At 41.7% G+C, this 22,980-nt stretch overlaps 1 pseudogene; it reads right to left on the bottom strand.

Moving 5' to 3' along the window:
• Positions 1–19,040: 19,040 nt before the first annotated feature.
• Positions 19,041–20,794, bottom strand: LOC102746067 (non-POU domain-containing octamer-binding protein pseudogene; annotated as a pseudogene).
• Between the last annotated feature and the right edge of the window lie 2,186 nt (positions 20,795–22,980).

Genomic DNA, 22,980 nt, shown 5'->3' with positions numbered 1-22,980 from the left:
TCTCAACCTTTATCACTTCCAAATATGAGAATGGAAAATAATATTTGTATGGCATACTGGGGTAACAACTCAGGTTCCCATAGTTTTCTAACCAACTCTTTTTTTGTGAACAACATCTAAATGTATTATTGTTAAATAAATTCATGCGACATGTAGTAGAGTCAAAATAATGTAATGGCTACCTTCTCTAAGGACTCATTTTCCTACAAAAGGCATACTTTACGAATGGGTAATTCATATTTATGGCTTGTCAATGACTTGGATTCCTCAGGCAGTTTCTCTAATTATCACTCACATACTTAGACACTGGTCAGTCTGGGACCATAGAGTGTGAATAATGATATTCAAAACTTCTAAAGATTTTTTTTTTAATTAATTTATTTGACAAACAGAGAGACAGCGAGAGAGGGAACACAAACAGGGGGAGTGGGAGAGGGAGAAGCAGACTCCCCGCTGAGCGGGAGCCCGATGTGGGGCTCGATCCCAGGACCCGGGGATCATGACCTGAGCCGAAGGCAAATGCTTAATGAACGACTGAGCCACCCAGGTGCCCCAATATTCAAAACTTCTAGAGGAGGCGGGACAATCAATTCCAAGTTATAAGGTAACTGCTGGCTCAGTCCATCAGCATCCAACGTTAATTATTCTTCCTGGATGGTAGTCTACTCTGTACTTAGCAGAAGAATCTCTTATCCTATGTGGTAATTGAATCAATAATAAGGTTTGCACATCCCTGGAATGCTACTTGCCAGTATCCGTGGCAGTCATTGCTAGTTTGCTCCTTGATCCTACTTCTTTTTCCAACTGAGCCCAGATATGCCCTCAGCATCCTTCCCAAAAGATGCCCTGAGGCAACCACCAACAATCAGAGGAGGCACATGAGATTCATTTGCTAATATGCCTATCTTATAAGGGGATAACAGAAGTATCTTATTACATTAGGGGTTGAATTCTCTTTCCCTCAAAAATTCATATGTTGAAGTCCTAACCCCCCCATACCTCAGAATATAACTGTATTTGGAGAGAGATTCTTTAAAGAGGTAATTAAATTAAAATGAGGCTATTGGGGTGTGCCCTAATCCAACATGAAATTTGGATACAAAATTGTACAGAGGGAAGATGATGTGAAAACACAGAGATAAGACTGATATCTTCCAGCAAAGGAGCGAAGCCTGGCACAGAGCCTTCCCTGATGATCTCCTAAGAAACCAACTCCACAGACACCTTGATCTCAGACTTCCAGCCTCCAGAACTGTGAGAAAATACAATTCTGTTGTTTAAGACACCCCGTCTGTGTCACTTTGTTACTGCGGTCCTTGCAAACAAATACCAGTCTCATAAATAGAACAAAATAGAAGTGATATGGTGGGAGTGATTAAGAAACTTCTTGACTTTTATGACAATAGAAAGGACTCTTAGCAATTTGCTAACACTCACACTCTTAAGTTAATATTATTCCTGTATGTTGAACTATGAGCTATTGATGCCCCCCACTCTTATCTGGTTTGTGGTTGTTGGTTCCAGTATTATAGAGTAAGGACTCTGTAAAAAGGAACAAAATCTTATGTATGTTATAAAATACTAGAACATACTTGGAAGTCCTAAATTGAATTTGTATCATGAGGAGTCTAGAAGTATCAAAAGGCTGTATAGTAATAATATATAATATAGTAATAATGTCCTCCAAAGATGTCCATATCCTCATCCCCAGAACCTGTGAATATATTACATTACATGGCAAATGAGAATGTATTGTATTAGGTATAGAATTAGGTTGCTAGGTACAGAATTAGGCATTAGGTATAGAATTAGGTTGCTAACCAGCTGACCTTAAACAGGGAGATTATCCTAGATTATCTGGGTAGGTCCAATGTAATCACAAGGGCCCTTGAAAGTGAAAGAGGGAGGCAAAGGAGGAATCAAAGTGATGCAGTATGAAAAAACTCAACTCACCACTGCTGGCTTTGAAAATGGAGGAAGGACCCACCAGCCAAGAAATATAGGTGGCCTCTAGCAGCAGGAAAAGGCAAGGAAATGGATTCTCCCCTAGACTCTCCAGATAGGAATGCAGTTTTGCCAACACCTTCATTTTAGCCCAGTGAGACCCATGTCAGACATCTGACCTACAGAACTGTACGATAATACAGTTGTGTTGTTTCTAAATAGCTAAATTTAAGGTAATTTGTTAGGGCAGCAACATGAAACTAATATAAATTCAAATGACTGAATACATTTGCAATGCTAATTTTCAAAAATATGGCAGAAACCAATTTGCTCCTGGAATTATTGTATTTTTTAAACATCAGTGCATCATGGATTATCTCTGCTCCTTTTCTTTATCTTCAACTTTGCTCTTCAACCTTTCCCCCTCATCCTGCCCTGTCTGTTCCTCTGCACCAAAAAACACCAGTGAAAATGCTTGATCGCATTTGTTTTTTTTTTTTTTTTTAAAGATTTTATTTATTTGACAGAGAAAGCCACAGCGAGAGAGGGAACACAAGCAGGGGGAGCAGGAGAGGAAGAAGCAGGCTTCCCGCAGAGCGGGGAGCCCGATGTAGGGCTTGATCCCAGGACCCTGAGATCATGACCTGAGCCGAAGGCAGACGCTTAACGACTGAGCCACCCAGGCGCCCTGATCTCCTTATTTGTTTTAATGGCGTTACCTTTATCCAATCATCTACATTTCAAACTCTGAAGACAACTTTGACTCTTTTCTCTCCTTCCCCACCCTCCATCTTTTTAGTTTTCATAGTTGGTAGATCTAGCCCCATGTGTCTCTTCCTTACTCCTTCCTTTTTGTTCCTACCATAATATTTCTGCTTTCTGCCCTTGATTCTTCATGCCTATCCAAATTTCCTAACTGCTCTCATGGCCTTCAGTGCCTATGTGCACCCATTCTTCCACCCACTATTGCCAGAAAAATCTTCACATGCCTATCTAACAATCTCCTTTCCTCAAGGTTGTTTTCCAAGGCCCTCTACAGTGAGGTCCCGGCCTCTCTAGCATCCTCCCACACATCCCTCATTAATCCACCTTCACCTGCTTTAGGTGCCAGGCCAGTGTCTCTCAACTGTGATGCACAGGAGTCACATGAGTAGCTGTCAAAAAACACGGATTCCCTAGCCCATGAACCAGAATCTCTAGGGGTGGGGTCCAGGAAATAGATACCTTTTAAAGTTCTCCAGGTGATAATAATGTCCTGTCCAGATTAAGATCCACTGCCCTAAGGTGGTTCTCAAACATGGGTGTACATCAGAATCACCCAGAAGGCTGGTTAAAACACAGGTTACTGGATCCCAGCCCAAGGGTTTCAGATTCAGCAGGACTGGAGTGAGACCTGAGAATTTTTTCTTTTTCCTTTTTTTTACATTTGAAATATAATCCACATACAATAGAAATCCTTTTAAAGTACACAATTCAGTGGTTTTCAGTGTATTCACAAGGTTTCACAACCATTACTACTACTTCTAGAACATTTTCACTACCTTAAAAGAAACCAGTTAGCAGCCACTTCTTCTCATTCCCCCTTCACCTCAGTCTCTAGAAATCACTAATCTAATTTCTGTCTCTATGAATTTGCCTCTTCTGGACATTTCATAGAAATGGAATCATATGTGGTCCTTTCTGAATGGCTTCTTTCACTTAACACAATATTTTCAAGATTTGTCCATGTTGTAATATGTTTCAGTATTTCATTCTTTTTTTATGGCAGAATAACATTTTGCTGCATGGAAACACATTCTATTTATCCACATCTGACTGATGGACATTTGGGTTCTTTCCACTTTTTTGCCTATTATGAGTAATGCTGCTATAAATATTCATGCACAAGTTTTGTGTTTTGTTTTTTTTTTTAAGATTTTTATTTATTTATTTGACAGAGAGAGAGATAGCGAGAGCAGAAACACAAGCAGGGGGAGTGGGAGAGGGAGAAGCAGGCTTCCTGCCGAGCAGGGAGCCCGATGTGGGACTCGATCCCAGGACCCTGGGATCATGACCTGAGCCGAAGGCAGACGCTTAATGACTGAGCCACCCAGGTGCCCACAAGTTTTGTGTTTTTAATTATTCTGGAATATATACCTGGGTGTGGAATTGTGGGGTCATATGGTGACTCAATAATTGAGATACGAGACTCTGAGAATTTGCATTTCTAACAAGTTCCTAGGTGCTGCTGAGGTTGATGGTCCAGGAATCACATTTTGAAAACCACTGCTCTACCCGAACTGGACTACTAAGTCTTCCCTCAAACACCCTGAGTCTTTGACATCTGTGCCTTGTTGGTCACTTGGTCTGAAGTGCTTTCCTTCTCTCTTTACCTTGTGAAATCCTACTCATCCTTCAAGGCCCATCCCCAGGCTGCCTTCATCATAAAGCCTATGCAACATTATCTGTGTGTGTGTTTTTCTTGTTTTTCTGACTGGCTGCAAGCTCCTTATGGGCACTGAGTATGTTTGAATCATCTTTGTATGAAAGCCCTGGAGCCTGGCACAATGCTCATATGTTGCTGGTACTCATTAGTATGTGTTAAGTTGAACAGAATTCCAGGTCTTCTGATGTGGTAGTCCGGAGACATGACCCTAATTAGGTGGGGCTTTATGTTTCTCCCTCTCCCAAACATCTGATAAATCCTAATAATTCAGTAATCCTGAAGTCCTTTCAAAAGTTCTTCCCCACCTGGTCTCATGATCAGGATCAAGAAGACCAAACTATTAAGATCCTTTTAAGTTATATCATTTAAAGATTATTTTTATAATTGCTTCTCAGATATTAACATAATTCAAGAAGCCAGGGTCTCTGCAGAATGCTGGGAAATGACTGAGTAGTAAATTTTGCCTATGGATAGATTATTTCAAATGTAGAGTAGCATATCTATTTGTATAGCTTTTCATGTAACTTGCATAGGTATTCAGTGGAAAATTGCAATATAGCATTTTGCATTTTCCTAGCAATGCTGAGAAATAAAATACCGAACAAGCCCTCTTTTAGCAAACTTATATTTAAGGATTAGTCATACTTTAGAAGGTAGAGATGGGGGCTCAATGTGACAGTGTATGAAAAAGGACCTGGCCCACCTTTAATACCCAATAAATGGATCTGTTAGCAGTAGTAGTAGTACCTGCTTCCTCAACTCCTCTTGCTAGAAGCTTTTGCTTATAATACACCGAGAAATCAAAACCATCAACTAGAATTCTGTCTTGCCCTGCCCCACATCTACAGATGTGTCTGCACCTGCTCTCAATCCTTTCATTCTCCTCCATAAGGTGCGCTCTTCCCTCCTGTGCCCTGGAGCCCCACCCCTTCTATTTACTCAGGAACTTGGTTCAGATAATCATCCATTTCTGACGCTCATGGCAGGGCAGCCAAGGTAGGCCTTAAGCACTCCCTTCCCTCCCTCTATATGGAAGGTAAGAAGACTCTCACCAAAGTTTGAATTCTTTTGAAATATCTTATCTCAAAATTTCTCTAATATAAGGGAGGGATTGTGATTTTGTGTCTTGTTGATGCAGAGAGGAATCTTAAAAATTATGAGTTAACAATATATTTCATTCCCCTGTGTAAGTTGGTCCTTTGAGAATGTTTGTCATGAGAGGTGTGCGGATATGGGCCAACAGATGTGGGGAACCCCAGAGGGGTTCTGACTTGAAAGGCCCATACCTGATCTTGGCCAGACCTGCTCTCCTCTTCCAAACCATACTTTTGAGCACAGCTTTTAGTTTCTTCTTATATAACTCCCACTTTATTTCTCTAGTCCTTTAGAAGAGAAGGTCAAACATGCCCCCATAGTCAGGTGTGGAATGGCTGGGAAGACCTAAGAGATAGGGTGTATGTTGGAAGAGTGGTTGGTTCTCTTCTAGTGTTGCAGAAAGAGCAGAGGCAGAAGAGACTGCATCCAGGAGCTCATGCAGGGCCTCCAAATGGACTTGGGAGAAAGGGGGAAGAGTCCAGAAGACAGAGGAGCAATTCTGTGTGGGCACTCAGTTGGAATCTGAGTTAAACTTTCCCCCACACTGGTTCCAATAACTCCTGACTCTACACCCTTGGGTAGAGTCTGTCTCTCTCCTACCTGTTAGGGTCTACCTTATCGAATGAATAAACTCACACTTATTGCTTGATCCTCAGCTCATTGCCATCTTAGTGATACCATCTTAATGATTTTCTCTCATAAGTCCTCTCATTTAGGGCACCGGTAACTTCTGTATTACAAATATAGTGAGCATTTTTCTATTTATGTCTTTCTCACCATCTCTGAGGTGTTTGCACTGTTGATTATGTCCTCTTGTTTGAAGTAATCTGCTCCTTGGTATCCACAATAGATTTCTCTCCCGTTCTATTACTTGGATCATTCCTACTTTTGTCTTCCAGGAAACCTCTTTCTCTGGCCTCCGCTTGACTATTGCCTAGAATTCTGTTCTTAGCTTTCCTCTCATTGTAAAAGCCATAGATCCAAATACTGGTAATATTTATTTTTTCCTAAATCAGTGCTAATCTATCCCAATCTTAAATTATGATTGCTTTCCACAGCTGCTTACTGGATACCCAGACCTGGATGTCTTTATTTTTATTTTCATTTTTAATTTTTTCAGACCTGGATGTCTTTAAATTCAACATTCCTTATTCCAGAATTCCTTATTTTGGTGAATGGTACTGTCACCCTCTCAATGACCCAGGCAGAAGCTTGAAACGTAATTTAAAATTTCTCCTCCTGCATTTTCCTTAGGTCTTCTCTTACCCACATCCCATATTCAACCGTATCTATTCCATCCTTCTACTTACCTCTCATGTTTAGGTTCTATTATCGTTGTGAGGGCGAATACTGAATAATCATTAAAGGCAAGTATTGTATTGCTTATCTTCTTGTCCCTAGTGCATAGAGTACTGGCACTATTTTAATAGATTATGTGGAATATATGAAAGAATTTATAAGTGAAGAAATAATTCAATAAATAAGTAAATGGAGCACCACAATTCAAGTTTAGCCCTTCTGATTTCAAGAAACAGAAACCTTCACAACATAAGTCAAATAAAGTACAAAGGAAGGTGGGGTGGCAGGTTTATTATTATAAGGAAACCCATGGAACGTAGGGAGATGAACCAAAATAAAAAATAAGCAGCAGTAGATCAGTGAGCATCTGTTAAGGCAACAATGTTTATGAACTTCAACAGCTGGGGTGTCAGACCCTTCACTTGGAATCCTTTCTGTTTATGTGAGTTGGTTATTTTTGGGGGGGTTTGCTTTGTTCACCTCTCACTACAACTCACTTTTCACCTCTACTCTGCATACATTTTTTCTTACATCATTGAGTCTGCCCACTCATAATGTCCGCTTTCTCATGATGTATCATGACCACAGCCTTACCTCTTGGCTTTAGCTATGCTTGGTTCTCTCTGTACTTCCCAATTCGAGTCCCCAAGGGCAGGAACTTGACGGGCCTACTCAGCTTTAAAATGTCAGCCCACTGATTAACTGCCTCTGAGTAGAGGCCCAACCTAGGCCACCACCCACTTCAGCCCAATTGTTCCCATTCACTGGTAACAAAGAGTCCCATGATATAAACCAGGCTCTCCAGGGCTGCATATTGTGAGAGCAGTGGTCAGAGCAGAAACTGTGACTAGTGTGATCACATTGTTCCCGGGGAGAGGAAAAACAGAGGCATTCCTACTTCCCAGGAGGATGGAATGGGAGCTCACCCAATGTGGTGGGAAAAGCTGGAGCTAAGGAAGCCCACAGAGACAAAATTCACTCAGGAGCCTTGAAAGTGCAAAAGACGGAATGGGATTCCAGAAAATCAAGAAATCTTGGGGGACCACAGTAGGTTATTGAGGGAGGAGAGCAAAGCCCAGAGCATTTCCTGGAATACTGTTTTCCAACTCTGGATCACCCAACACAAAAACTCAGGAAAAAAAATGAATAAATACCAACTCATTGATTTCTCTGCTTCTAGTCTGGCCCCCTCCAGCCACCATTCTTTCATTTTATGTAACATCCCCCCCCATTAGAAAACGTCTTACTTAGAAAATTAGAAAAATAAAACTGTAAGAGAAGAAAATAAACATCAGTCGTATCTCTACTATCTAGCAAGAACTGTCATTATTATTTCATAATTCTTTTTCTAATGTTTCTTCCATTTTTCCTAAAAAATTGATTTGTGTGGGATATAATTTTATACTGTGCATTTTTCTTTAGTTATTATGTCAACTAGTGTAATAACACAGTGCCTAAAAATGCAGTTGCAAAAATATTCCATCATACGGCAGTATTCCAATTTATTTTACCATGTCTTATTGGTGACATTCAGGTTGTTTCTGATTTTTCCCTACTATAAATAAAGGAATTGAATAAGAAAAAGTCTGAGAGGTAATATCCTGCATTAAAGGGTAACATTATCTTTTTAAAACACAAATTTAACCATGTACCTTCTCAGCCTAAAATTCTTTAAAAGTTAACTTTTATCTTTAGGATAAATTTCTAATTCCTTTAGTTACCACAATGGATGCTTCATGGCACTTGCTGGCTTCTCCAGCTTCAGCTCCCCCAAGCCCTCAGGTGGACGCCCATGTCACCTTCTCTACTTGCTGTGCCAAAACCAGCCACACTATTCTGTGCCTGGAGGTATCTGCTCACACGGGTCTTCTGCTTAGAACCCCTCTCTTCCCCATGCCTCCCCCATCACTAATTTGCCTCACCCTTTACAATTTGGCTCAACTGTTAATCAACCTATGAAGCATCCCATCTTCCAGTTCGGGTATATACCTGTACCCATTTGCAGTTTGGTGTGTGTTCTGCTGCTAGTCAGAGAAAACCTGACTTAGAAGCCTGGATACAAACAGAGGAAGCTTCTGGTGTTTGTTGGATGCCTGGAAGATGCTAGAGCAAGTGTACCTGTGATTCTCTTGGCGTTTACTTCATGGTTACAAATGGTTGTGGCAGCGCCAACAGCTGCCTCGGGCTCCAGATAGAAGTAAGACGGGGTCTGGGCCAAGACGCAGTATCAGCTTTGGGTATGTGCTCCTCTCTCTCGCTCTCTCTCTCTTTCTCTCTCTTCTGCTCTTTCTCTCTCATCCTCTCTTTCTATTTCTCGCTCTCTTTCGCGCTCTCTCTCTTTCTCTCTCACTCTCTTTTTTTCTTAAACAGAAAAAGCAAAAGCCTTTTTGGGAACTCCCAGCTGATTTTGGCTTGTCTCTCTCTCCCTGGGCAGAACTGTCTCATGGCCACTCCAAGAGGCTGGGGAAAAGAGCGTTTAGCCCCCAATTACCCACCAGATGCAACAAAGGGTTTGGGAAAGTTCTGATTAGCAGATAAATGGCGCCTGCACTGACGCCCTTCTTTGTGTTCCTCTCTCACACCCTCCTGGTGCTGTTGGCTCACTCCTGTCCCTCGCCCTCCGGACATAAGCCTCTTGAAGTCAGGAAGAGTGTTTTCCAACCTTGTTTTCCACAATGTGCCTCCAACACATCACTTAACGCATGGTTTTGAACAAATCAACTGCTTTTAGAGACCATCCACTCCACACTCCCAGTGAGCAACCAAGGGCAGGAGAGCAGAAGCAGCTTTCCTAAAGCACAATATTAAAAAATAGCAACAATTTTTAGAAGGAACAACGTACTGACCGGACAGTTGTAGAGCAGAGGATGAGACGGTGCCGGCAGAAGCAGCCTGAGAGAAAGCCACAGGAACTGGGTCGGCGTTCTCGAACATGGCTGCACATTAGAATCACGTGGTGCTGGTTTTCAGTGACCCTCTTCTCGGGCCTCCCCCTCACCATCTAAAACAGAGTCCCTGGTGAGGCCTAGCTGTGTGCTGAAGCTGGCTCATCCTGGCTGGAAGGCTCTTCCCAAGCCCGTGTTCATCATGTTGGTGTCTTGAAATTGGCCACCATGTGGTATTTCTACCATAGCAATTGGCAGACACTACAAATCACAAATGAGTTCTCCCCACCTGCCCCTAAAAGCCAGTTTACCAGCATACTGCTGTTGGTAGTTTTAAAACTCCACAGATGTTTCCAGCTTAAGCAGCCAAGTTTAAGAACTACTGGTCCAAAGTAAGCTCCTCTTTGGACCTGTAGATTTCTGCCACATACTATATTGGATTCCTTCTTTTGCCCTAATCCTGCCTGGGGGTGAGCATGCTTGTGTGGGATAACTTGGCTTGCATGTACAGTACCCAAGGGAAGTACAGAAGAGACAAGAAAACTGTGGCTTCATTTTTAGTTGTTATTGAGTTTCTTTGCATACTATTTGACTTTTGAAGAATCTAGCCACATCTCTTTCAGTATACCTTTAGGATTGGATCTATGGAGGCATGCTAATTCATTGAAGGAGGTGGAGGACCTCTGAATAATGTTGTACAATTAGGAACTTTAATTACTCCCTTCTGAGTTTGCAGTTCCTCATTTGAAGGCATAATTTTCTGTAGTGTAATTTGTTAGATCCCACTCCCCTGGCTGAATCTGATTTAAACAAATGAACCCCACCCCATCCTAGGGTAGTCTTACTATAGCTATCCATATCAGACTTCCCCCCCCCATAGTAGCTTTCTCTCTCTCTCTCATATTTTTATATTGATATATATTCCTCAATTTATAGATAGGACACTAGACAGAGGAAGGGTCTGATGTCACAGAGTAAGTAAATGGATTCAAATCCAAGCAGTGCTTCTCTAGAACCTGTGTTTCTAATCACACTACCATACTACGCCCATAGAAGTACAACTCAGACTTGCCTGCATCATAAAGATACATTACAAAATGCCCAACTGGTTCCTCTCTCATAGACCATGTCAGTCATTTGTGTGGTGTTGTGGACTACAGCCTTAACTCAAATGAAACTACCACCACCGTGTGACATTCAAATCTGGCTGGAGAAACTTGGATGCAGCAGATTTGCAATGCCCCCATGGGCACCTGGAAATCCCAGGGACACAGGGGACCCATGAAGAGCCATGTAAAGAGAACCACTCTCTTTATAAAGTGGTTCTGGGCCTTTAGTGAACCCTCAAAGCTAGTGGGCAGTGTTGGTCACTGCCCGAAGATGCAGAAAGAAGCTGGAGGGCTGTTTCCAACCACATTTGAGGTGGGAGTCCTACCAGGATTGAGCCCAATAGTCCCAGTGAAATGTACATACCTTGGGGCCCTCTGGGGGAGGTGGGCTGCCATGGGAGAATATTTCAATGCTCTAACTTGATTTCTGTCAAAACTTAGTGGCTCAAACTAAAACTAGGTTTAGCACTTAGGCGCTAAACTAAACCACCTTGAACAACCTAATAGGAGATTCATCTTAAAATATTTTTATCTTGTGGCCCCTGGGTGGCTCAGTCGGTTGAGCATCTGACTCTTGGTTTTGGCTCAGGTCACGATCTCATGTGTCATGAGAACGAGTCCCGAGTTGGGCTCCGTGCTCAGCAGGGAGTCTGCTTGAGATTCTCTCCCTCTGCCCCTCCCCGCAACTTGTGTGCTCTCTCTCTTTCTCAAATAAATAAATAAATCTTTAAAAAATATTTTTCTTATCTTGAAACTTTATTGTGATTAGGGAGAATGGAAAGTTACAACTTAAGTATTAAATTTAAGTAGACACTTCTAAAGAATGTTTTTGTGACAAAAGATGGATTAAATCTAGACATTGACTACTTTATAGAAGTGAGGGAAGTTTCTAATATGAGGTCTTCACTCTTTAATGAGCAGTTTCTGGTGCCTTGCAACTCAGTCTGTCGCAAGATCAGACCCCTGGGAAACGTGACCTTTCTATTCTGTGCACCTGCCATCATGAGATCATTAATTTATTATTGTATTTCTTTATTGTTTCTGGGATTTTGTTCCTATTTCCTTTTCTCCAGGCTTTCTGCTCCCTGTAACAGAATGAATATGCCATTGGAGCTATTGTCTTTTGGTATATTTCAGCTTATCCTTTTATAGTGTTACAGTCCTCACTGAATTTCTCCAAGAGAATATCTTATTTGGTTAAAGTTCACAAGCTGATTTTCTCTGTAGTCAGCTGTGTAGGAGAGGAAAACAACTTTTTCCTCTACTCATGTTAGGTGCCTCAGGAGGGCTCTATTAATCAGACTAACAGACAGATTGACAAGAAGGAAACAAGCACACTTTTATTAGCAGGTGCAGCATGCATCCACATGGGAGCACTCAGAGATGAGCAACTCAAAGGGGTGGTTAGAACTTGGGGGTTATTTGGCATCTAAACCAAAGAACAATAAATATGCAGAGAAGTGTCGAGACAAAGGAAAAGGACTTTGAGTTTCTAAAATAGCAAATTGTGGGAAGGGGAATATATGTGTGAACTAATGGAAGATCAGATTAGTAAAGTTTCTTTTTTTTTTTTTTTATTTTTTTTTAAAGATTTTATTTATTTATTTATTTGACAGAGAGAGACACAGCGAGAGAGGGAACACAAGCAGGGGGAGTGGGAGAGGGAGAAGCAGGCTCCCCGCAGAGCGGGGAGCCCGATGCGGGACTCGATCCCAGGACCCTGGGATCATGACCTGAGCCGAAGGCAGTCGCTTAACCAACTGAGCCACCCAGGTGCCCCAGATTAGTAAAGTTTCTTATGTAGATTCCTCTGGTGCCTGTCTCTGGATAGACATGAGTCTATAGTTTTCTCTGGTGATTAACTTCTGTCCTTCCTGGTAGAGCGGGGAGGGGTCACCCCCACAAATGTATGTCTTGCTTTTAGGCAAATGGGGGAGGGTAGAGAACTTCTCTTGTATCTGCTTCTCAATTGCCTTTAGCTCAAAATAATCAATATGCTAAATGTGCCATATTCTGCTACCCTTCAGCTGGATAAACTACTCATTTCTTCTTGTTCTAATCCACTGGCTAGGATAGATTGCTGAAACAGAATAGTGGAGATGAAAACACTACAAATAAAATGAATATTATCATTTTCTTGTTTTTCTGGAGTTTTACTTGACAGTATCCTTCCCTGGCAATGATGTGCCTGAGAACAACTCAGGTCCACACCTAACCTAGAAACTTTGTTTCTGAGGCCACTTTCCTCCTCTCTAACCTCTCAACCTTAAACATCCCCGCAAGACATAAAGTATGCTTGGGCAAAGTTCCTTTTTATATGGGTGCTTCACATCAATATCCTTTTTATCAACCCCTGTCTCCCTCCCAACTCGCTGTCAGAAGTTGGTGTCAAAATCTATTTACCTCCTGTTTTTCTGAAGATGTTCAAGTTAGCCATTTATCCTGAAAATGCCTGTGTCATTCAAGGGCACGTGGAAAGAGGCAGTCTGGATGATATTGTGAATCTGGGAAGTTTGGGGTTTTTATTTTTCCCGACTTTACCTTCTTCTCTTTAATGACTTACTTTTCAAATGTCTTTCTATTTTCCCACACTATTCCTTATACCAAAACCCAAATGGCTTCACAAAATCTATCTAAACTCTGGTTTAAACTTATTCACATCATCATGTGAGTGAGAACATTGGGAGGAGCATAATCGAATGAGAAGGGGAAATCTAAAGATGGGATTTGTATAAAAGCAATATTAATTATGTCAATTATGTGGCCTGCTTAGCAGTGATGCCTGATTACCCTGCGGTACATTATTGATGATACACTGTGAAATCATAGCTAACTTTGCTGTAGGTTTGACTTGACTAGAACAGTGTACTTACTGCAAATGAATGTTCAGCCTTCAGAGCTTGTTGCTCAATATGCAAACCTACATCGTAAGCCCAAGTAGGAACAGTTTCACCATTCCATCAGATAGGAGGAGGAGACTTTCCCCAGTGGCGATGAGCAGGGGCATCCTGTACCAGGGCCAGTCCTCTGCTTCTTGAACAAGTACCCTCAAAATGTCTGAGAAGCCTTCAAGTTTGAGACCCACTGTCTGTGTCTATTTGTTGACTGACACTAGAGGAAAGGGAGAGGCCTAGAGAGCTGGTGGGGGGCAGAGAGGGTGGGGCGTTGGTCTCAAAAAACCACCCAAGAGGCCACAGAAGGAAGAAGACTGCGGTTCAAATGGAACAGGGAGAAAGGTTGCCTAGAGAATACATTCTACAGATCCTTTTATGTGGTTCTATCTGAATTTGACTCCATTACTCAGTCCTTTGCTGACACTTGCCAAAATGAGAGTATTGTTGCTATATTTAAAGGCAAGATGGCTTAATACCCTCTTCATTTTTCTCACTTATGATGTGTTTCTCTCTGGGAGCAGTCAAAGTTCTCCCCGTGGCCCCACCGACAGGATGTCATGTAGAAAGCATTCCGTTATTGTCTGCCCACCCACCCCACATTTCAGGGCTAATCTACTCATTCATTTTTGAATCTGGGTGACCAGGAGGCACAGGTGGTCACCAGTGCTTCTTAAGGTCCCATTCCAGAGGATAAAAATTTAATATTTGAAGGCAGCTCGATCCATATTTGCTGACACAGCATAAATCTGAAGTTGCTGTAGAAGGAAAGGCTCAGTTAATGTGAGCCCAGAGACTGATTCATAGTTTTTAAAATGACTAACCCCACACCCTCCCCTGCCCTACCTGGGCAGTAACAAATCATCCTTTAGGGACTTAATGAGTTAAGAGAACATGCTTAACATAAAGGAATATGTCATGGGTTCTTTTAAATGCACTTGGTCAGACATAATATGTTTAAGTCATGGTTCATGTATGGCGTCATTTCTATGTTTGCAGAATTTGTGAAATTCTGGAATTTTTATAACACACTTTAATATACAGGAAAAAATACTAAGAAGTAGCCCTGAATTCTTCCAAAGTCTCATTAATTATATGATCCTTGGAGAAGATACGACTCTTGGAGAAGATATGACCTATGACCTAGGAGAAGTATGAAAGTAGAGCACGTGTAATCTGGGGGTAAATGTGATCTATAGAGAAAGCCACATTAGGTAATATAAGAGAAGATTCTGGAAATATAAATAAATAGATCAGGATATACAACACTCCATAAAGGAAGATGCCTGGCAACTTGTTCCAGGAATTACAACTGACTGATTCCAACTAGCATTGTAAGACTTTCTCTAGCTGCTTATCATTCATTCATTCATTCATTCATCTACTAAGTATTGAGGATTTGCTCTTTACTGAGCACTGTGTGAGATGGACACACTCTCTGGATTTGTTCTGCTGGGTGGAAAGTGGGCTCCTAGAAGTGCCGAAAAGATATCATTGTTATCAAAGAGCATTTTAAAATAAAATACAATGACCATGACCACATCAAGGGCATTTTTCATGACAATTCCACATACCTATTTTAAGTTCACTAAGTAACCTCTCCTCTGTATTCCAGTTTCTATAATCTCAATCATCACAAAAGCCCTTGGCTTTTCAGTTTTGTTTTGTTTTAGTTTTTAAGATTTGTTTCTTTATTTTAGAGAGAGAAAGCATGAGCAGGGGGAGGGGAGAGGAAAAGGGAGAGAGAGAAGCAGACTCCCCACTGAGCCTGGAGCCTGAGGAGGGGCTTGATCCCAAGACCCTGAGATCATGACCCTGAGATCAAGACCTGAGCCAAAATCAAGAAGTCAGCTGCTTAACCTACTGAGCCACCCAGGTGCCCCCCTGGCTTTCAGTTTTAAACTGTGCTGCTTCTTTTCTCGGCATCATTTAAAAATTAATCAAGGATTTCTTGGGCACTTGCTCTAATTAGCTAGAATCTGGGAAAATATACAAAGAGGAATGGAGCTTGCCCTCAAAAAGCCTGAATTTCTGCTTGGATTGTAAGCAGGTGCATGTGAATAGCTGATATTTACAGGAAGTTTTTGTCAGGAAAACACCATTCACAATCCCTTCCTCTTAAAATTTGGCAAAAGAGCCAGATTATTGATAGTATAAAACGCAATTTTTAAAAATCATGAAAATAATGCAGAGATAAACAAACCATACTTTAAGTTTCCATGTAGGTAACTGTCCATTTCATGTCAGGAAAACCCATTTTTCTTCAACTTGGTTTGACACGTTGGTAGAAATCTGCTGTACTCTGGCGCCACCTGGAGGCCATCTGGCACCAGGGCGCGGCCCAAACTGGTAACTGCAATGGGAGAAATTACTTTACTTTTGTTCATCAAATCACACTTTTCCTTTTTCCTTTTTGTTTCTTTTCTTTTTTTTTATTTTGCAACAAGAAACTGTGATCTGTATTTGTCGCTAGAGTTTGTTCTAAAGTACATATTTTCCAAGCAGAGTACAGTTGAGTGGAAGAGAACATTAAGGAATGTCATAGATTCTTCTAAATGTACATGAGTTTAATAATTTATATATTTGCACGACTTGTGAAACTCTGAAATTCTTATGATACATTCTGAAGCATAATGTTATATGTCAATTATATCTCAATAATAAAATATAACAAAACTTATTTGTGAAAAAATGTGTGAATAAATAAAAGAACAAATGGCCATGTTTTGGTGTCCCATGAGGTAAATATATCTCATTAAGCTGCCATTTTCTTTTTCTTTTTTTTTTTTAATTTTTCTAAAGATTTTATTTATTTATTTGACAGAGAGAGTTGCAGCAAGGGAGGGAACACAAGCAGGGGGAGTGGGAGAGGGAGAAGCAGGCTTCCCGCCGAGCAGGGAGCCCGATGCGGGGCTCGATCCCAGGACCCCGGGATCATGACCTGAGCCGAAGGCAGATGCTTAACCAACTGAGCCACCTAGGTGCCCTAAGCTACCATTTTCTTACTACCTTCTTGGAGGCCCTTCCATTCACAAGGACTTGGCACCCTTTTGTTTGAGTGCAGTTATTGACCTTGGTCATTGTTCACAGACGGACGAAGAAGAACCAGGACGGTGATATAATTTGCCTCTAAGAAAAAGTGTACTGTCCTTTGTAAACGATTGAATATTTACGTCTGGTTGAAGGCCGTTCTTGCTTTCAGAGGAAACTTCCTTTAATGACACGATACGTAATGCTCATACTCATTTTTCAACAAAACGATTTTATATTCTGGAATAAACACTGGCCTCTAATTCATTAGCTGACTTGAAATTTCTGGATCCTAGGCCACTAGAGATGCACTGTGTTTTTCAATCAAGAAAGTTCCTGAGCTTCTTTTCTCCAGAGGAAGTGGGACTTACCAATACCTACGACACCATGTTATCAGCTTCCGCTTTATTGAGCATTGTAGGCCTTAAACTTGGTTTTCCAATAGGATGGGAAAAACAGTATTCTTGCTTATCAAATATTCTGCTTAATAAGAATTTATCATTTCAAACAGATACGACATACCAATTTCTTAAGAATCAGGACACAGCAATTATCATTGGTAGTATATTATGTGTAATGGGATCTTTTTTCTTTGTAAAAATAATATTGGATCTTTATTTTATTTATTGAAGCATAATTGACATAGAACATCCTCCTGGTTTCAGGTGTACATCATAGTGACTTGATATTTTTACACATTACGAAATAATCCCCACAATAACTCTAGTTACCATCTGTCGGCCTACAATGGATTCTTTTCTTGATGGCTAGAATACACTTCAGCATCATTTACTGCCTTGGTAATCACTGTGAACATTAAAATATGAGGCTGGAAGAGGTACTTAAGGCTCAACTGGGAGTTATGAACTGAGATTTGGCATTTGAAATCAGCTATTGTAGGAAGGGAAGAATGTAAATAAGGATATTCGTAAGAGTCATTATGTCAGCTATAATTACTACTACAAGGCTAAGCTGAAGAAATATTTAAAATGAGAAAGATATTTCCCACTGCTCCCTACTGTAACTATGTATATGTTAGTTTGAAGATGGATCTAAATTTGATGATAAATGCCCAGCCCTGGGAAGGGAGAGGGCAACATTTTTTTTTCTTTAAAAAGAGGGGTATCCCACACAATTCCACAATCACACTCCTTGGTATTTATCCCCAGGAGCTGAAAACTTATGTCCAAACAAAAACCTGCACATGGATGTTTATAGCAGCTTTGGTCATAATTGCCCAAACTCAGAAGCAACCAAGATGTCTTTCAATAAGTGAATGGATAAATAAACTGTAGTGCATCCAGGGGATGGACTGCTCTTCAGGACTAAAAAGACTTGAGCTATGGAGCCAGGAAAAGACATGGAGGAAAGTTAAATGCATGTGACTAAGTGGAAGGAGCCTATCTGAACAGGCTACATACTATATGATTCCAACTATATGACATTCTAGAACATGCAAAACTACGGAGACAGTAAAATGATCAGTGGTTACCAGGGGTTTTAGGGGGAGGACAATGAGGCAGAGCACAGGGCCTTTCTAAGGCAGTGAAAATACTCTGCATGATACTCTAATGATGGATACATGTGAGTATACAGTTGTCAGAACCCATAGACTATATACCAAAGAGTGAACCTGAAGGTAAACTATGGACTTGGAGTGATTATGACGTGTCAGTGTAGGTTCAGCAATTGGGGCAAATGTAGCATTCTGGTGGGGGATGCTGACAGTGGGGAGGCTGTGAATGTGTGCCCTTTCAGCTGTTTTACTGTGGACCTGAAATTGCTCTAAAACCATAAAGTCTTTTTTTTTTAAAGGCTTAAAATGTATTTTAATAAGTTGATGCTGTATTACTGCTCCATTTCTCAGAAAAACTCCAAAGATATCAGGGACAAATCAAACATGGTACACCAATAAAAAAAAATGCACAGCATAACTACCTAAGATAGGTAAGGCTAAGAGCTACTGTCTGACCTTCAGCATACAGCAACCCTGTTCCCAAGATTGTACTAGGCCTATCAAGAAAAGCTATGAACAGCGACATCATAGACACAAAAGGGCCGTTCCTGGGTTGTCCTAACCCAAGAAAAAAGATGGAGGCAACTTAACACAAGATTTTTTTTTTTTTAATGTTACACTAAAATGAAAATCTCTAAGAGAAAATGTCTTCCTTAGGACATGAAGGGGTAATGTATGGGATATAACAGAACCATATGTATGTTGTCTGTGACCTCTGTGGACATTTGCCTGAATTCCCACCTGTGAGTGAATGGACCAACAGGGCTAAGGTCACTGGGGGATGCTTGTTTTTTTGGCGTACACGGCAGTGTCTCTGGGGTTTGGAGGGTATAATGAGAAACCAAATAGAACAGAATAGAATAAATGAATGGAATGATCAAGATTAATGGGGGCTCTAACTGGATCCATTTTGCCATGGTCCCCCCCTCCCTACCACAGGCCCTCAACAATCACATGAGACTTCAGGAATGCACCACACAAAATCAATTAGTTAAATGATATACCACACAGAACTGATTTGTTAAATATCGCCCCTCCCTTGCCCTCAGTCTCCAGCAAACTCCCTTAGAATAGTACAGGCAAAGAAGACCTAACTATTGGGAGGAATCCCTAACACTTTTCCAGGGCAGAATTCTGGCTTGTCCAAAAAGGCTCCTTCTTTTAAGGGTTTTTGGGAAACTAGACATTGAAATTTTTATTAGTATCAGCGACGTTTGTTTGGAGCTGCACGATTGAACGCAGGAGGGGTTCCACCAATTGCCCCAATTCCTTCCATTGTAGCAGCTTGGCCAAAGCGTTCAGTTATTGGTGGAGTCAATCCCAAGGTTCCATCTGGCATCATGGTGGCAGGTCCTGGAGGAGCTGGGGTACCAGCTGGTACGGAACAGGGGGCATGGTGCCTCTGTTGTTGATGCCCATAGCACCTCCCATAGCCACTGGCCCAACCGTATCTCCTGTTCTCTCGCATCAGGGCATGTCCCCTTGAATCCTTCCTGCTGTCGCCGCATCATTTCTTCCTGTTGCCGCCGCATCTCTTCCTCACGGCGCCTGCGTTCCTCCTCCTGCCTGAGCTCCAGTTGCTTTCGTTTTTGCACTTCTTGGTTGTGCAACTCTTCCAACCTCCGAAGTTCTTCTTGATGCCTCATCAAATCCTGTCTCATTAGCATGACCTGGTGCTCATGGCGAGCAGCCTCCATCTCCATCTCCAGCTTCTCATGAGCTTCCTTGATGTTGCGGTCCACTTGGTCCTGCCGCTGAGTGCCTTCCAGCGCATGACATACTCACACTCAAAGGAGCCAGGCTGTGCAAATCTGGGTGGCTGCTCTCACTCCTTGTGAAACTGCTGGTTCTTTATCACCAGCTTCTCTGGAAGTCCCTCTTCATCATCCAACTGGTCCATGGGCTCCACAGTCACAGGCCGAGGAAATGTGGTTAGCAGGAAGGAGGCTTCACTGCACCTGTCCAGAGCTTTCCGAGCAGCTGGCTTCCCTGAGAAGTCAACAACGCCTTTTCCTGAGGGCCTTCCTCGATCATCCACGAGGACTACAGCCCTTTCCACCTGGCCGAACACCGAAAAGGCTTCCTCCAGCAGTTCATTGGAAACATACTGAGGAAGGTTTCGGACTGTCAGGGATGCACTATGGCAGGCCAAGCACACAAGCAGCTGCTTTCCATGGAGCAGCATGTTGTCCAGTTCTTCTTTGGCCATCTCCACTAAGGATCGTGTTTCCAAGTGGATAAAGCCAAAGCCCTTATCCTTATGAATGAAGACTTCACCTGTCTTCCCGTATTTCTCAAATAGTTCCCTCTTTTCCTCCTCAGTGATGTCAGGAGGAAGATTGCCCACAAAGAGCAGGCTACGTTGGGTGAAGATCTTCTCTCCTGGTTTCCTAAAATTCTTCAGGTCAATAGTCAAGCCTTCATTTTGGCTGCTGCTTGTTGCCCATTTGCAGGTATTGGTGCTGGTGGTGATGTTGATGATGCTTCCGTGGAGTATGGTTTTGCTTCTCCAAATTAAAGGTTTTATTGCTCTGCATTTTTGCACCCCTCTACCAACTGTTCTCTCCTCAGAGTAACGGCGACGGTACACGGCCTCTACCATCCCGAGAAAAACTAAAGCCATAAAGTCTTCATAAAAATTTAATTTAATTTAGGGGCACCTGGGTGGCTCAGTTGATTAAGTGTCTGACTCTTGGTTTTGGCTCAGGTTATGATCTCAGGGTCCTGCGATCGAGCTCCAAGAGGGGCTCCAAGCTCACTGGGGAGACTGCTTGAGATCCTTGCTTCCCCTGCCCTTCCCTCTACTCTTTCTCTCTCCCTCAAATACATAAAATAAATCTTTGAAAAATTTTAATTTATGTTATTTAAAGAATCACCATGAAGTAGGTACTATAAGCATTGCTATTTTACAAATGTGTAAACTGATACACAGCTATAAATATGCTAACAATGTATGCAGGTGCATAGCTAGTTAGCCACAGAACTGGGATTTAAACACAGATACTCAAGCTCTAGAGTCTCAACTCCTATGCTGTACTCTTCTCTGCCAATAAGGTGGAGTATCAATTATTCCCATTTTAAAGATGAGGAACCCGTGCTCAGGATAGTTCAATAACCTGTCCAAGGCTGCCCAGCTAGTGATCGATGAAACCTACATTCAGACCCAAGTTAATCTCATTCTAAAGACTGCGCTTTTCTTAGCAGAAGACTTGGCCAATAAAACTCTAAAACTTTGGACCTGACATTTCAGTCCAAAGCCCCAGGAACAGCCCCTGGGGAAATTTCATCCTCTCACTGAATGCAGTCTGACTCTCTCTCATAGTCCTGAGTCCATCACATGAACACGATGATCTGTTTATGCGTCTGTTCTAACACCTCATTCCTAATTCATCCCTGATTACTCTGTGCCTAGCATGGTGCCTGATACTCTGTAGGTGATTAATAAATGCTCCCAGAACCAGACAGAACTGAACGAGACATCTATTTCTTTTTATTACTTATGACACATAGTTCCTTCAGTTCTATCTCTGCACCTCCCCCCCTCACCTATCCTCAAAGTCATGTTCATGCTATGGTTATGACTATTGTTTTACTAAAACAAAAATCGAGGAACTTCATCTGACAGGTATAGCGACAATGGGAAACCATATTTGAAATCTGTGCTTCTCGTATGAAACCTTGACATTAACTAAAACATAAGATGGATTTTCCAGGGAAGACTACCTGAACTGAAAAAAAGAATTAGCACTCGGGATTTCTGGCATTAGTACCTGGTACTTGCATAAAGCTTGATCTCTCTAGACTTGTGACATATTGATTGCAGTAATTTTAGGATCTTTTGACACTCTTAGTTACCAACTCAGTTTTGAAAGATATTTAAGTTTCTATACACAAAGTCATTCTCAAGGGATGTCTGTTTTCCTCCAGCTTTTTCACTAATTTGTTTCTTGTCCTGTTTTGGGTACTAAATGCTTGGAAGTCAAATTGTGACTATGAGACAGGAATTAAATTGTGTAATTTGTTAGTGTTTGAGTAGTCATTCATTTATTCATTCATACTATAAAAACAACCTGAGTACCTATCGTGGACCCTGCATTGTTCTAGGTACTGGGGATTAAGCACTGGACAAAGCAGGCAAAGTCTCTCCCCTTCTGGAGAGGACATTCTGGTGAGGAAGAGTGACCATAAGCAAACAATCAAGTAAATATATAGTATGTCAGATGAAGATAAGAGCTGTGGAGAAAAAGAAAACAGTGAAATGAATCAGAAGTGCCAGGGTTGAACACAGATCTTAAGAAATGAGGGGACACCTTGTGTGTATTGAGGAAGGAGATCCAGGAGGAGTAAACAGCTGGAGTGAAAACAGGCAGGAACATGCGTGGTGTGTTTGAGGAATAGCATGGGCTACGTACAGCAGAGTGAGCAAGATGGGGATGAGGCCAGAGTAAGTAGAGGCCACGTCATGCAGGGGTTTGTAGTCGCCCAAAGCCTTTGGCTTTTACTCAAAATAAGATGGGGAGCCATTGCAAGGCTTTGAGCACAGATGGGATGCATTCAGACTTAAGTTTTTAAAGGATAATTGGCCACTATGTTGAAAATAAACAGAGGTGGGGGAGGGCGAGAATCAGGACCTTCTAGCACCAATACAAAGTTGTTTTTGATTCCTTACACAAAACACTATATTCTAAACTCAAACCTCAGTAGCATCTTACTCCTCAAGATGAGAGAATTCTGATGTTTTGTAAACAAGGTGGTCAGCGGGTGGATGCTTGCCCTCCTTTCCTCC

The sequence above is a fragment of the Leptonychotes weddellii genome, chromosome 8 (assembly GCF_054177405.1).
Source record: "Leptonychotes weddellii isolate Sample4059 chromosome 8, ASM5417740v2, whole genome shotgun sequence".
In the NCBI taxonomy this organism is placed as follows: Eukaryota; Metazoa; Chordata; class Mammalia; order Carnivora; family Phocidae; genus Leptonychotes; species Leptonychotes weddellii.
The sequence above is the reverse complement of the archived record's forward strand: the minus strand, read 5'-3'. Positions and strand labels throughout refer to the sequence as shown.